At 40.9% G+C, this 12,520-nt stretch overlaps 1 long non-coding RNA gene across 1 annotated transcript; it reads left to right on the top strand.

The window, feature by feature from the left end:
- Positions 1-433: 433 nt before the first annotated feature.
- LOC130462424 (uncharacterized) lies at positions 434-11,341 on the top strand. The gene is made up of 3 exons (XR_008922607.1): positions 434-6,274; positions 9,586-9,650; positions 10,413-11,341. It is a non-coding gene; the product is annotated as an uncharacterized lncRNA (long non-coding RNA).
- Positions 11,342-12,520: the final 1,179 nt, after the last annotated feature.

The following is a 12,520-nucleotide window of genomic DNA, read 5'->3' as shown; positions in this document are numbered from 1 at the left end:
AGAGAAAGAGAGGCTCGCTTCAGAAAATGTGTCCTCTAAAGCTTCTGTTGAGAACCTCCAAAAGGAGCTAGAATCTGCAAAAATCTCGAAGTACAAGTATCGCTTCAAATCCAACAGAAGAGCCCATTAGCTGATGTTCGAGTTCGGCGACGAAGAAGAAGTGACCGCATTCGACGAAGAAGAGATAGTAGGAGATGGTGGGATCCCTGACCCCTTAACCCGTCGCCTGAAGTTCCTGGAGAAACAGAGTTCGCTGATGCTGAAGCTGATGTCCTACTGCCGGGGGCACCAACATCGGTGGAGACCGAGCCGACCAACGAGTATGCTGCATCACCCTTCTGCAAGGAGATCGCCAGAGTGACAATCTCACACCAATTGAGGATCCCCGTCTGGACCACCCTTTATGATGGAACGTCTGACCCATACCACCACGTCAACGTCTACAAGCAGCGGATGTGGCAGATCGGTATCCCATGAGACATAGTCGAACTTGTCATGTGCAAATCATTCGGAAGTACCTTCACTGGTCCAACGCTAGAATGGCTTATGAATACCAATACCACCCTTGGATATGTTGCCTTCCTCGCCGACCTGATCAATGCCTTTTACCAGCAGTCGTCAGCTAGGGTAGCAAACTAGTGACCTTTATTGGTTGGTCCAAGATCCCACCGAGTCGGTACGTAATTATTTCAGTCGATTTAATTGTGAAAAAAATTATTATTAAAAACTGTGATGTCAAGACAGCTATTAAAGCCTTCAAAAGAGGTCTCTTCCCTAATTCGGAGTTGTACCGGGAAATCACCAAATGTGCTTGTGCAATGTTCGAAGAGATTAGGTCCAGAGCTTGCACCCAAATGCGCCTGGAGGATGATGAAGCAATCCGGGCATCAGCACCACGACCAGCAGGGGGCAACAACGACAGAAGATTGTACACCCAGAGGAACAACAATTGGCGACACCAACCATAGAATCGCCAAAACTAGGTACAAAATGTCAATCAATATGATGATACTAACAATGGTTACAGGAATGAGTAGGCCGACTACCCAGACATCTCAGAGCACAGTTTCAAAGTCAACATCAGAGGCGTCGTCACGCTCTTCAAAACGTTGGTGGGAACGTCAGGTGGCCCAGAAAGAGCGATAAGCCAGACTCCATGAAGAACATGAGCAAATGGTGTGAGTTCCACCGCGACAACGACCACAGAACCGAGGATTGCATCTCCCTCAAAAAGGAGCTTGCATATCTGTTGACGCGGGGGCTCTTAACGAAGCTGCTAAGAGACAAAGGGAAGGAGGCCTACAACAAGGAAAAGACCAACCAGGCCAACCCAACGCCTATTAGCGACCGACCGGAATCACTGCAGTATAATAAAGTGGTAAATGTTATTTCCAGTGGCTCAGATATTTGTGGACTAACCTCATATGCAGCTAAAAGGATAAAAAGAGGAGAACCTAGAGCCGTCAAAGAGGGGCAGAACGAGGATGAGATCGCACTCGACAAATGCCTTACAACTATGTCAATCACCTTTGACGACTCAGATTCAGTCTACGCACACCAGGAGCATCACGACGGATTGGTGATATCACTCCCCATCGGAAACGCTCAGATCAAAAGGATATTGATCGAAATTGAAAGTTCCGCAAATGTGTTGTTTCTCGAAGCTCTACAGGAGATGGGGATCGCCAAGAAGATCATAGTCAAGAGGTCAACAATTTTGGTAGGGTTCAGTGGAGAGTCGATGCGCACAGTAGGGAAGATATCCTTCCCAGGTACGCAGAAGACGTCAACATGATGACCAAATTCAACGTTGTAGACTGCCCATCAGCATACAACGTCATTTTGGGAAAGCCCTGGATCCACAAGATGAAAGCAGTTCCATCCACCTACCACCAATCAATCAAATTCCCTACCAAGTGGGGAGTCATGGAAATCAAAGGACAACAACGCGAGGCCGAACGCTGCTACGAGACTGCACTTAAGCCATCAAAGTCATCCATCTAGCAATTACAGCAAGGGTCGACAACAGATGATCCAGACGACCAACAGATTGACGAGATTGTGTCATACCCAGCTAAGCCAGATTAGGTCGTAAGGATCGGAGCGTCGCTCCCTCACGACATCAGAAGTCAGATAGTGGCGTTCCTAAGAGAAAACCTGGACTACTTCGCCTGGTCGCACGAAGATATGACAGGAATCAACCCACACGTCATCATCCATAAGCTCGACGTCGACCCCAACTTCAAACCAGCCAAGCATAAGTGACGAAAGTTCGCACCCGAAACAAACAAGATCATAGATGAAGAGGTCTAGGAATTGATCGAGACATGGAAGATTCGAGAACTCAAGCATCCGGATTGGTTAGCAAATGTAGTCGTCGTTAGGGGTGCTCATAAAAAACCGTAACCGCGAACCGTACCGAAAATAGAAAAAATCGGACTAAACGGGCGGTAAACCGAACCGAAAAAATAACATAAGTGGTTACGGTAACTGAATCGACAAAATTATCGTTTAAACGGGTCAGTTACGGTTATAAATTTTGACAAAACGATTAACCGAAAAAACTGAATTTTTTTTAAAAAAACTTATTCAATTTAATTTAGTTGGAGGTGACAAAATCACTAAATTATAAGTAAAGTAGTTTTGTGCGCTGCTAGCTCAATTAGGTACTTAATTCTTAGGCACTTAGCCCATGAGTTCATTATTGCAAAAATTAGTACGTGACTTCGTAATTTTGTTCGAACATATGAACTTGTGTAATTTTTGACATTGTTTGGACTTATTTTTGTTTTACTTGATCTTCTATTTAAAAATGTTATTTCTTGTATAAAAAATAATTCGATAAATGAGATCCAAAATAGAAATAAAAAATTGAATATCGGTTTATGGTTAACCGTGTAACTGTACCGAAACCGCGGTTAACCGTTTACACGGTAACCGGTTTAAACAGTACGGTTACGGTTCATGAAAATGCCGAATCGAAAATTTCGGTTACCAAATCGAATCAAGATTCGGGACGGTTAACCACCCATGAACACCACTAGTCGTCGTCATTAAAAAGAACGATAAGTGGAGGGTTTGCATAGACTTCACCGACATCAACAAAGCATGCCCCAAGGATCCCTTTCCTTTGCCGCACATGGACGCCATGGTGGACGCCACAACCGGTCACGAATTGCTGACATTTATGGACGTTTATTCTGGATATAATCAGATCCTCTTGCACCCAGAGGATCAAGAAAAAACAGCTTTTGTAACAGACAGAGGAATATATTGTTATAAAGTCATGCCTTTTGGTCTTAAGAATGCAGTGCGACGTACTAGCGACTGGTCAACAAGATGTTCAAAGATAAGCTTGGAGACACGATGGAAGTTTACATTGACAACATGTTGGTGAAATCGAAGAAAGCAGGCGACCACGTGGAACACCTACGCCCATCCTTTTAAATATTAAGGAAATACGATATGAAACTAAACCTTACTAAATGTTCTTTTGGAGTGTCTGTAGGAAAGTTCTTGGGCTACATCGTCACCTAACGAGGAATCGAAGCAAGCCCAGACCAAGTACGAGCGATCATCAACATTCAGTCACCAAGAAACATAAAAGAGGTACAACGCTTGATAAGACGAGTGGCAACATTAAATCGTTTCATCTCGAGGTCGTCATACAAATGTCGACTATTTTATGATGTCTTGCGGAAAAATAAAGGATTCGTCTGGTCTGACGACCACGAAGAGGCTTTGCAAAATCTTAAAAAATACTTGATGCCATTACCCCTCATGTCCAAGCCAAAGGAAGGGGAAGTCTTACAACTTTACCTTGCCGTCAGTCCAGTAGCAGTGAACGCAGTGCTAGCCCGAGAAAATGAGACACATCAGCTACCCATCTACTAAATTAGTAAGTCTCTGTTAGACGCAGAGACCAATTACTCTTCTCTAGAAAAACTCGTTTTAGCACTCGTCACTGCTGCCAAGAAGCTAAGGCATTACTTTGAAACCCACCAAATGGTGGCCGGTGATGACTAACCACCCCCAATAAGTTTGTGATGCGTAGGCCAGAACTTACAGGTCGCATGGAAAAATGGACGATGGCGTTGGGAGGATTCGACATCAAATACCAGCCAAGGACATCAGTGAAGTCGCAAGCACTAGTTGAACTTGTGGCCGACTTCATCCCCGACTTGGAAAAGGTACCAAAGACGAAGTAGAACACATCAACAACGTAGACAAAGGTGGAGCATGAACACTATTCGTCGACGAATCTTTAAACAAAGGTGGAGCAGGGTTAGGCGTCATGCTGAAACCACCACAAGGGGACATGATATCACATGCCATATGTTGCGACTTCAGGGCGACAAATAATGAAGCAGATTACGAGGCGCTGATCGCTGGAATGACACTAGCAGAGAACCTAGGAGCGACAAGACTTAACATTTTCAGAGATTCCCAATTGATCGTCAACGAAATGGAGACTATGAAGCCAAAGACCTCAAAATGACCCTATACCTTGAAGCAGCAAAAAAGGAAACCACAAAATTCAACCCATTTTCCATAAAACAAGTCCCAAGAGACAAAAACACACAAGCCAACGCACTCGCAAACCTAGGATCAACGCTGAGAAAGTCACCCTTGTCAACCATACCCTTAGTACACCTGTTGTCGCCAACTATTGATAAAGAAAATCCACCAGACAACAACCTCGTCATAACAACCACAAACACAGAAAGTTGGACAAAATCCATCCCCGATTACCTCCTCCATGAAACCCTTCCTAACGACAAGCTCGAAGCCGGAAACATCCTATTTAAAGCTTCACGCTATGCTATTTTGCAGGGTGTCCTTTTTAAGAAATCGGCCAACGGAACGATGATGAGATGCACAGACAAAGCAGAATGGGAAGGGCTACTCCAACAATACCACGAAGGATAATTTGGAAGTCACGAAGGCGATCGAACTCTATCAATCAAAGTCAAGAGGAACGGGTACTACTGGTCGACAATGTTCAAAGACGCCATGAGCTACGTCGCCAAGTGCGATAAATTCCAAAGGCACGCAAGTATGATACACAAACCATCTGAATTACTACATCCCACTTTGACACCTTGCCCTTTCATGAAATGGGGAATGGATATCGTTGGAAAACTGCCCGTCGCCTTAGGACAAAAGGTCTTTATGTTAGCACTAACATATTACTTTTCTAAGTGGATAGAAGCAGGTGAATACTAACAAGTAAGAGACGAAGAAGTTTGCTTGTTTATCTGGAATAACATAATATGTAGGTTTGGTGTACCATCAGAAATCGTATGCGACAACGGATCCAAATTCATAAGCGACAAGATGATAGCTTTCTGCAAAACGTGGAACATCGAGCTGAAAACATCAACGCCAAGTACCCCCAAGAAAACGGTAAAGCAAAGTCGAGCAACAAGACGGTCGCCGGGTCGTTAAAGAAGCGACTAGATATAAAGAAGGGGCGTTGGGAAGAGGAATTTCCCTCCATCCTATGGGCCAATAGGACGACACCTAGGACGGCGACGGGGCAGATGCCTTTCTCACTTGTCTATGGGTGTGAAGCAGTACTACCCCCGGAAGTGAAATTGCCCAGTGCGAGACACGGGTTGATGACACAGGAGTAGAACGACGTGGAGCTAAGGGAGAACCTCGACGACACAGAAGAACTTAGAGAAGAAGCATTGATAAGGATGACGTCTTAACAACAGATCGTCGCGAAGTGTTTCAACAAGAACGTCAAGGAAAATATCTTCAAACAGGGCGACTGGGTACTGCACAAAGTGTTTCAGAACACTAGGGAATCAAATGCAAGTAACCTGACACCAGCTTGGGAAGGACCATACCTGATCGACAAGATAATCGGCAAAGGAGCATACAGACTTGCCACTAAGGATGAAAAGTTGGTCCCTCGAAGATGGAACACCACCAACCTTAAACTCTATCACTTTTGAAGCTTTCGTCGTTCACAATTTTATCAGTTTTATCGCTTTCATTTCATTACTCTTTTTTTACATACTTTATAGCTTTCCATTTTTTCTCAACTATTACTGACTTAGGCATCGGAGGGCCGTTGGCACCCCCGACCGCCTATTCTTCTAGTGACCAATGTTTGCCTTGCAGGAACAACGATCGACAAAGGCATGCGTCATCAACAAACGACGACTACACCAAATAATGCCACGTCAATATGGTCATGACCATTAAACTTATTGGATCCCAACAACGACGCGTCGCCACAAAGCGCGACCATTTAACAACGCAGGTACTATGTTTATGTGCACATACTTCGAACTTTGAGTACCCTAGAGGTGACATCTATAACACTGCGTACGACAACGAAAACGCACGAAACATAGAAATCCACACAACACCTTTCTTTTAGCCAAGTACATGCAAGAAAAATAAACACAAAGCACCCATTCATATAAACATCGAAACGCGCGACCTCTAGGGCTACAAATTTATTCCAAACTGTCACCAGTACATACGGCAAAGCTTTACCAAAAGAAAAATGTTCAAACACCTCGCCGTCGCCTTCGACGACGAGTAAAAACATCAAAAAACCAAAAGAAATCATAGTCAGTTGAAACTAAAATAACTACAACTATTACAACTAAGCTTGCTTAGTTGGAGCCTCCTCCTCCTGATCTTGGGGCACGTTGCCATCGACGAACGCCTCAATCTCCTTGTTAGGAAACTATACAATTCTTTTGGGTTTGACATATTATTTAGTTTGTTAATAATTTGGTTTCCTAGTTTAATTAGAATTGTAATTAGGAAACTAGATATGTTTTGGTATGTAACAATATCTAGAATTATTTAGACTTGGAGAGCAAGTATAATTCAAGTAGAAGAGGTTTCTAGTTTAGCCTATAAAAGGGGGTTTAGGCCTAACTAGAAAATAAGAGAAAAAATACATTGGTGAGAGGAACCATCAATTGAGGGGTTATTGTGTTACTTTGCAGGAACTTAATAATACGATAATATTTGAGGGGAGGCAATCTAACTTTTCCTCACAAACACTTGTGTTTTTTTTCTTTCTATTTGTTCTATATTGTATTTACGAATTTTTCCCTAATCGTTTGTGGCACGCGTTTGGTTGTAACAAACTGGTGTCAAGAGCTGGGTTTTAGCCATGGATGATTTATGAAACAAGTATAAGGTAGAAGATTTTGATGGGAAGACGAATTTCTCATTGTGGCAAAGTATAATTAAGGATATTCTTATACATCAAGGTTTTCGCAAGACTTTGGCAGATAAGAAACCTGATTCGTTGGACACGGACAAGTGGGAGGATATGCAACTACGGGCTACTAGTACAATCAGATTGGCTCTTGCACCGGAGATCAAGTACAACGTCTTAGAGAATAATAATCCAAAAGGGTTGTGGGACAAATTGATTAAGATGTACGCATCTAAGTCATTGGCCAACAAGTTATTCTTGAAGAAGGACCTCTATTCACTCGAGATGGAGGAAGACATCGCACTACAAGATTATCTAAATAAGTTTAATGGCTTCATCACCCAATTGGCGAGTTTAGATGTGAAAATAGAGGAGGAGGACAAGCCAATTTTATTGTTGACATCTCTCCCTAAAAGATATAACTCTGTGATAACTAGTTTACTTGTAGGAAAGACAACAATTGCTTTGGATGATACTGTGGTGGCGTTATTCGAGGCGGAGAGGTTCATGAAGCAAGCGGATCGTCATCAATCAATGGAAGAGCAGGATTGGTAGCGGAGGGTAGTAGCAATAAATGAAAAAGCAAGAAGAAGGCGAGCAATACAAACCCTAACATCAAGTGTTGGCACTGTGACGACTGACGAGGTTAGACACATTCAATCAAAGTGTTCTAGGTACAAGGAAGACTTGATGGCGTTGAGGAATGGAAGGGCTGGAGGTGCTGCTACAATTGTTATTGATGAGGATATGGTTGTCATGGTGGAGGAGAGTAAAGACACAAAAGAGGGTTGGATTTTGGATTCGGGATGCTCAAAACATGTTTGTGGTAGGAATGAGTGGTTTATTTCTTATAAACAAAGTGATGGGTTGTGTGTTACCTTGCATATGGGGAAGAGGTTAAGGTTGAGAGTATAGGTGAGGTTGAGATCAAGACTCGTGATGAGAGTACTAAAAAATTACGAGTGGTAAGGTATATTTTGAGACTTAATCGTAATCTCATATTGTAATCCCCGTAAATTTATAAATGTTATTAATATATTTTAACGTATAGTTAATTATATTTAAATAGAATTTACAAATTTTATTAAGAAATATATAATTAACGTATATTTATTTAATTTAGTTACATTCTAAATATTTAACCGATTTATGCAATCAAAAATAATTTTAAGAATCTTATTTTGAAAAGAATTTTAATTACGAAAACACGTTTGAATTTGGAAAACAATCCTAATCTGTTTCGGATTCAAACATTAAAACACAATTATAAATCCTTGCCCAATTAGTAAATCCCACAAGTAAATAAAACCCCAAACCTTATTCTCTCACCTCTCAACTCACAAACCCAAAAACAAAACTACGTACGTTCATTTTTTCCTTCCTCCTTTCACGTGAATATGCTCAAACCCAAACACTCTCCTTGCTTGCTTGTGCGCCGCCGCCGTCGAGCCACCACCACCGGCGTTCCTGCCGCCCCTCCGTCGTCCGGTAACTCCTCACCTTCTCCCCCTCGTGTTTCCTTCTTTCTCTCTTTCGTTTTTCTCTCCTTAATCGTTGGTTCTGTTTTGCTTGTTTCTCTCGCAAGCCCAGCCACCTTGCTGCTCCGCCACTACAGACTAGTGCCGTAGCGGCCGCCGACCACCTACCCCGTCGAACACCGCACCAGTCGCCGCTGCTTCACAGTCAGGCTCGATGTTTCTTGCTCTCCCTCCCCACGTCAATTCCCCTTCCATTTCTTCTTTGCTTGCTTCACCATCAGCACAACCACCACCGTCGCTGCCACCTGACAGCCGTGCCGCGCCGCACTCCTGCACCCGCGCCGCACCTCCTTGCCCCCCGCTGCTGCCCTGCCCATCCGGCGCCCTTTCTCTTCACTCTCTTCCTTATTTGGTTAATTCTTAAACCCTTAAAACTAATTAATTTTTTATTAATTTAATTAATGTCTTCTTGAATTAAATATATAGTTTTTATAATTCAATTACGAATTTCAGATTTATATGTTTTACATAATTGAATTATTAAATTTCAGATTACATATTTTGATTGAAACAAGAATTTGAATTATTTAAGGCATGAACTTTAAGTTTTAATGGTTTTAAATCATGATAGAATGATTAGGAATTGTCAAAACTATTATTTTTATGTTCTAAGCATGATAATTTTATTTTCGTAAAGCTTTAAACGATTTTATATCGCTGGATATTTAAAGATGTTTTATAGAGTTTTTAATGAATTTCAATCATTAATTCAATAATTATTATGCTAGGAGATTAAATATCCAATTTTTGAGTGTGAGGAAGGTTCTAAATATGTTTAGGATGTATTTAGAATACTTTATTATTGTTGTGAATTATTGGAAGTTAATTGGGAATCTTTATTGGTTGTTTTAGGCGGAGAATTCTCTGTAGGGGACTTTTGAAATCGTTAAAGTGGCCTATTAATTTGTTTACACAAGGTACGTACATACCTGTGTGTTTGTGGATGTGTCCTATTGTTGAAACTATGTTGAATGTAATTATGAACTGGCTTATGTTGAAATTTCATGTTCAATGTCGTTGAATGAATGCGTTGATCATAGAACTTTATTATGAGAATTATAACATGTTAGAATGGATGATTGTTGCAAGCATGTCAGTTGGGAACTTTTTATATATTATTTTATATATTGGTTTAGATCAATTGATCGTTGTTCCCTTTTAGCATTTCACTACTTTATAAGGGTCGAGGACCTTGTTTCGTAAGTTGATACTTTACACCTATATAAAGGTGGTTAACAATTGTTAAAGGAAAGGTTGAATTAATTGGAATGAGTTCTTGATTGATAACTTTGTGATCGCTTACTTAATTCCAAGATAAAAACAGTTGTGAATACTTGTTGATTGTATGATTTATGTGATTGACGAGTCATAACAAAGTATTAATTGGTAAATCATGTAAAGTGAAACTGAATAGCAATAGCTTTAGACTGTGCACGTTTGAAGTGACGGACAATCAGGAGTTGGGGGTTCATGGTTGTAGCCTATGGATTTTTCTGGGACCGGATTGATCACCGCGTTCTATTTTATTGATGAATCATATTTGTATAGGGTATTTTAGGCGCATTTAGGTTTCATTTCTAGGCATTCGTCTCATTTTAGTTGCATTTAGAGTCGCATTTGCATAAGTGGTCATTATTGTACTCTATTACACCTCGTTCGTGTTTTCTTTAATATTTCAGGTGATTTTACGATCATTTGGATGCTTTCGGAGTGTTCAAAGTTGATTTGGATGATGAACGGATGGGATGTTGACTTGAGGATCATTACATGTCTCTATGAATAATTTTGAGTCAACAACGAAGCTAAACGTTATTTTTCTAAGCATAAAAACGGACAAGCGTTCACTCTTTTGATGATATCTCAAGTTCTATATATCGGAATGAGATAATTTTGATTGGGCTAGAAAATAGAGTTAAAGAGCTTTCCAACGATAGGTCACACGTCCCTAGAGGCATTGTAGAACAAGAGTTATGACATAAACGCTTCGCCCAACTATGCAGCGAGGGATCACTCGCCTCCAGCGAGGGATGTCCCTTGCGCTAGTCCCCTTGCTGCCCACACCAACTCACCGCGCACCAGCAGCCAGCGAGCGATGCCTCGCCATCAGTGAGGATGCCCGCACAGCCTTCGTCTCGCGCATCAACCCCCCAGCTAGCGCTCGATCGGCCCAGCGAGGGATCTCGCGCTCCCCTCTACCATTCTCGACACGCACGCACATTAGCTTGCCCAGCAAGGGATCGCCCGCCTACAGCGAGAGATGTGCCTACTACACGCCTACAATGCTGCCCCGTCGTGCTACACTTCGCGTCTCTTGGATGGCTCGATCGCGCTCGGGTTTCATTGCCACGTCATCTTCCATCGACCAATCATTGACGACTTCCATCTTTATTTTCTTATTTATTTATTTATTTATTTTATTTTAGAAAATAGGAGCATATAAATACTCAAGGGAATGCTTTTATTTTCCTTCATGTTATTATTTCCTTAGAATTTCATTTTCATGTTTCTTTTCTCTCTTCTCTTTTTCATGAACCCTAGTTTTTCTACATACTCCATCAATGTAATCCTTTGAGGTATAATTGATTTTTCTCTTTATTTTATTTGTTGCTTTTAATTATGTTTTCATTCTTAGATTTGATTTTCATTGTTCGTTTCATGATTGAGTAGTTCGCTTTCTAGGGTTTGGGAATCCTTGTTTATATTATGAATCCTTATTATTATTGTTGATGGTTTGACTATTCATTGATATTTCTAGTTGATTAGGTTTATATTGTTAATCTTTGCAATCTGATCAATTGTTTGATTAAATCATGCTAATAGGATTTAGAATCGAAAGATCGAATTTTAGAGGCTTACCTACAACTAGCAATTCTGATTATGTTAGCGATCGTACTGCATATGTTGAATTGAGAGTGTTAAGACCCGGCCGTAGGATTAACTTATGCTCTAGATAATTTGAATATTTGAATTGTTGATGATGTTTTGATTGATTCTGAACTATGAACATGGTGAACCGTTGCCCTAGATCTTTTAGTTTATTTTTCTATTTATTTTAGCTTAAACATTCAATCCTAAATTTCGTGACATTGTTAGTTTCGCCATACCTTGAAAGCTAGATTTAAATAGCCATCTCTCTGTGGATTCGACCCTGCTTACCCTACTGCATTGTTAGGAGGTTTCGCTAGGATTTTATTTTTGACGGGTGTACGACAGCCTATCATTTATTTAAAAGGTTCCTTGATATCGCAGGTCACTGAGGTTACGGAGTCGCGCCCGTACCTCGTCTTCCTTAGCGAAGGCTTCTGGTTAGACAACTCGGTACATTGACTATTTCAATTAAAATAATATTAATGTTATAAAAGTCTAGTCTAGTCTAGTCCAGTCCAGTCAACATGTGGTCTTCAAGCTAATATGTTTAGGTTGTCCTTGCTTATGTTTTATTAGTGTCATGTTAGGAATATTTATTCATTGATTTAGTATGTGGTACTCAGCTTTGCTGAGTACGTGCGTTGTTTGTGTGTGTTGATCATGGCTATGCCTTATTGATATTGTGATGACCCATTTTAGTGAGCAGTCTCTAAGGATCAATAAGCATTGTCCATCTACAGGTTTGAAGATGATGCATCATTGGGTTCAGGATCGGAGAGCTTGTACTTTAGTTTTGATTTGTTAAAGTAACTTTGGTTTGTTTAAATTGGACTTTAAACTAGTTGAATCAGTTGCGTTGACTTTATTTTCGTTGGTTGGTTTTGGGATTTGACTCTGTAGTTAACTATTTATAATTTAA

Source organism: Spinacia oleracea, chromosome 6, assembly GCF_020520425.1.
Source record: "Spinacia oleracea cultivar Varoflay chromosome 6, BTI_SOV_V1, whole genome shotgun sequence".
NCBI lineage: Eukaryota > Viridiplantae > Streptophyta > Magnoliopsida > Caryophyllales > Amaranthaceae > Spinacia > Spinacia oleracea.
The sequence above is the reverse complement of the archived record's forward strand: the minus strand, read 5'-3'. Positions and strand labels throughout refer to the sequence as shown.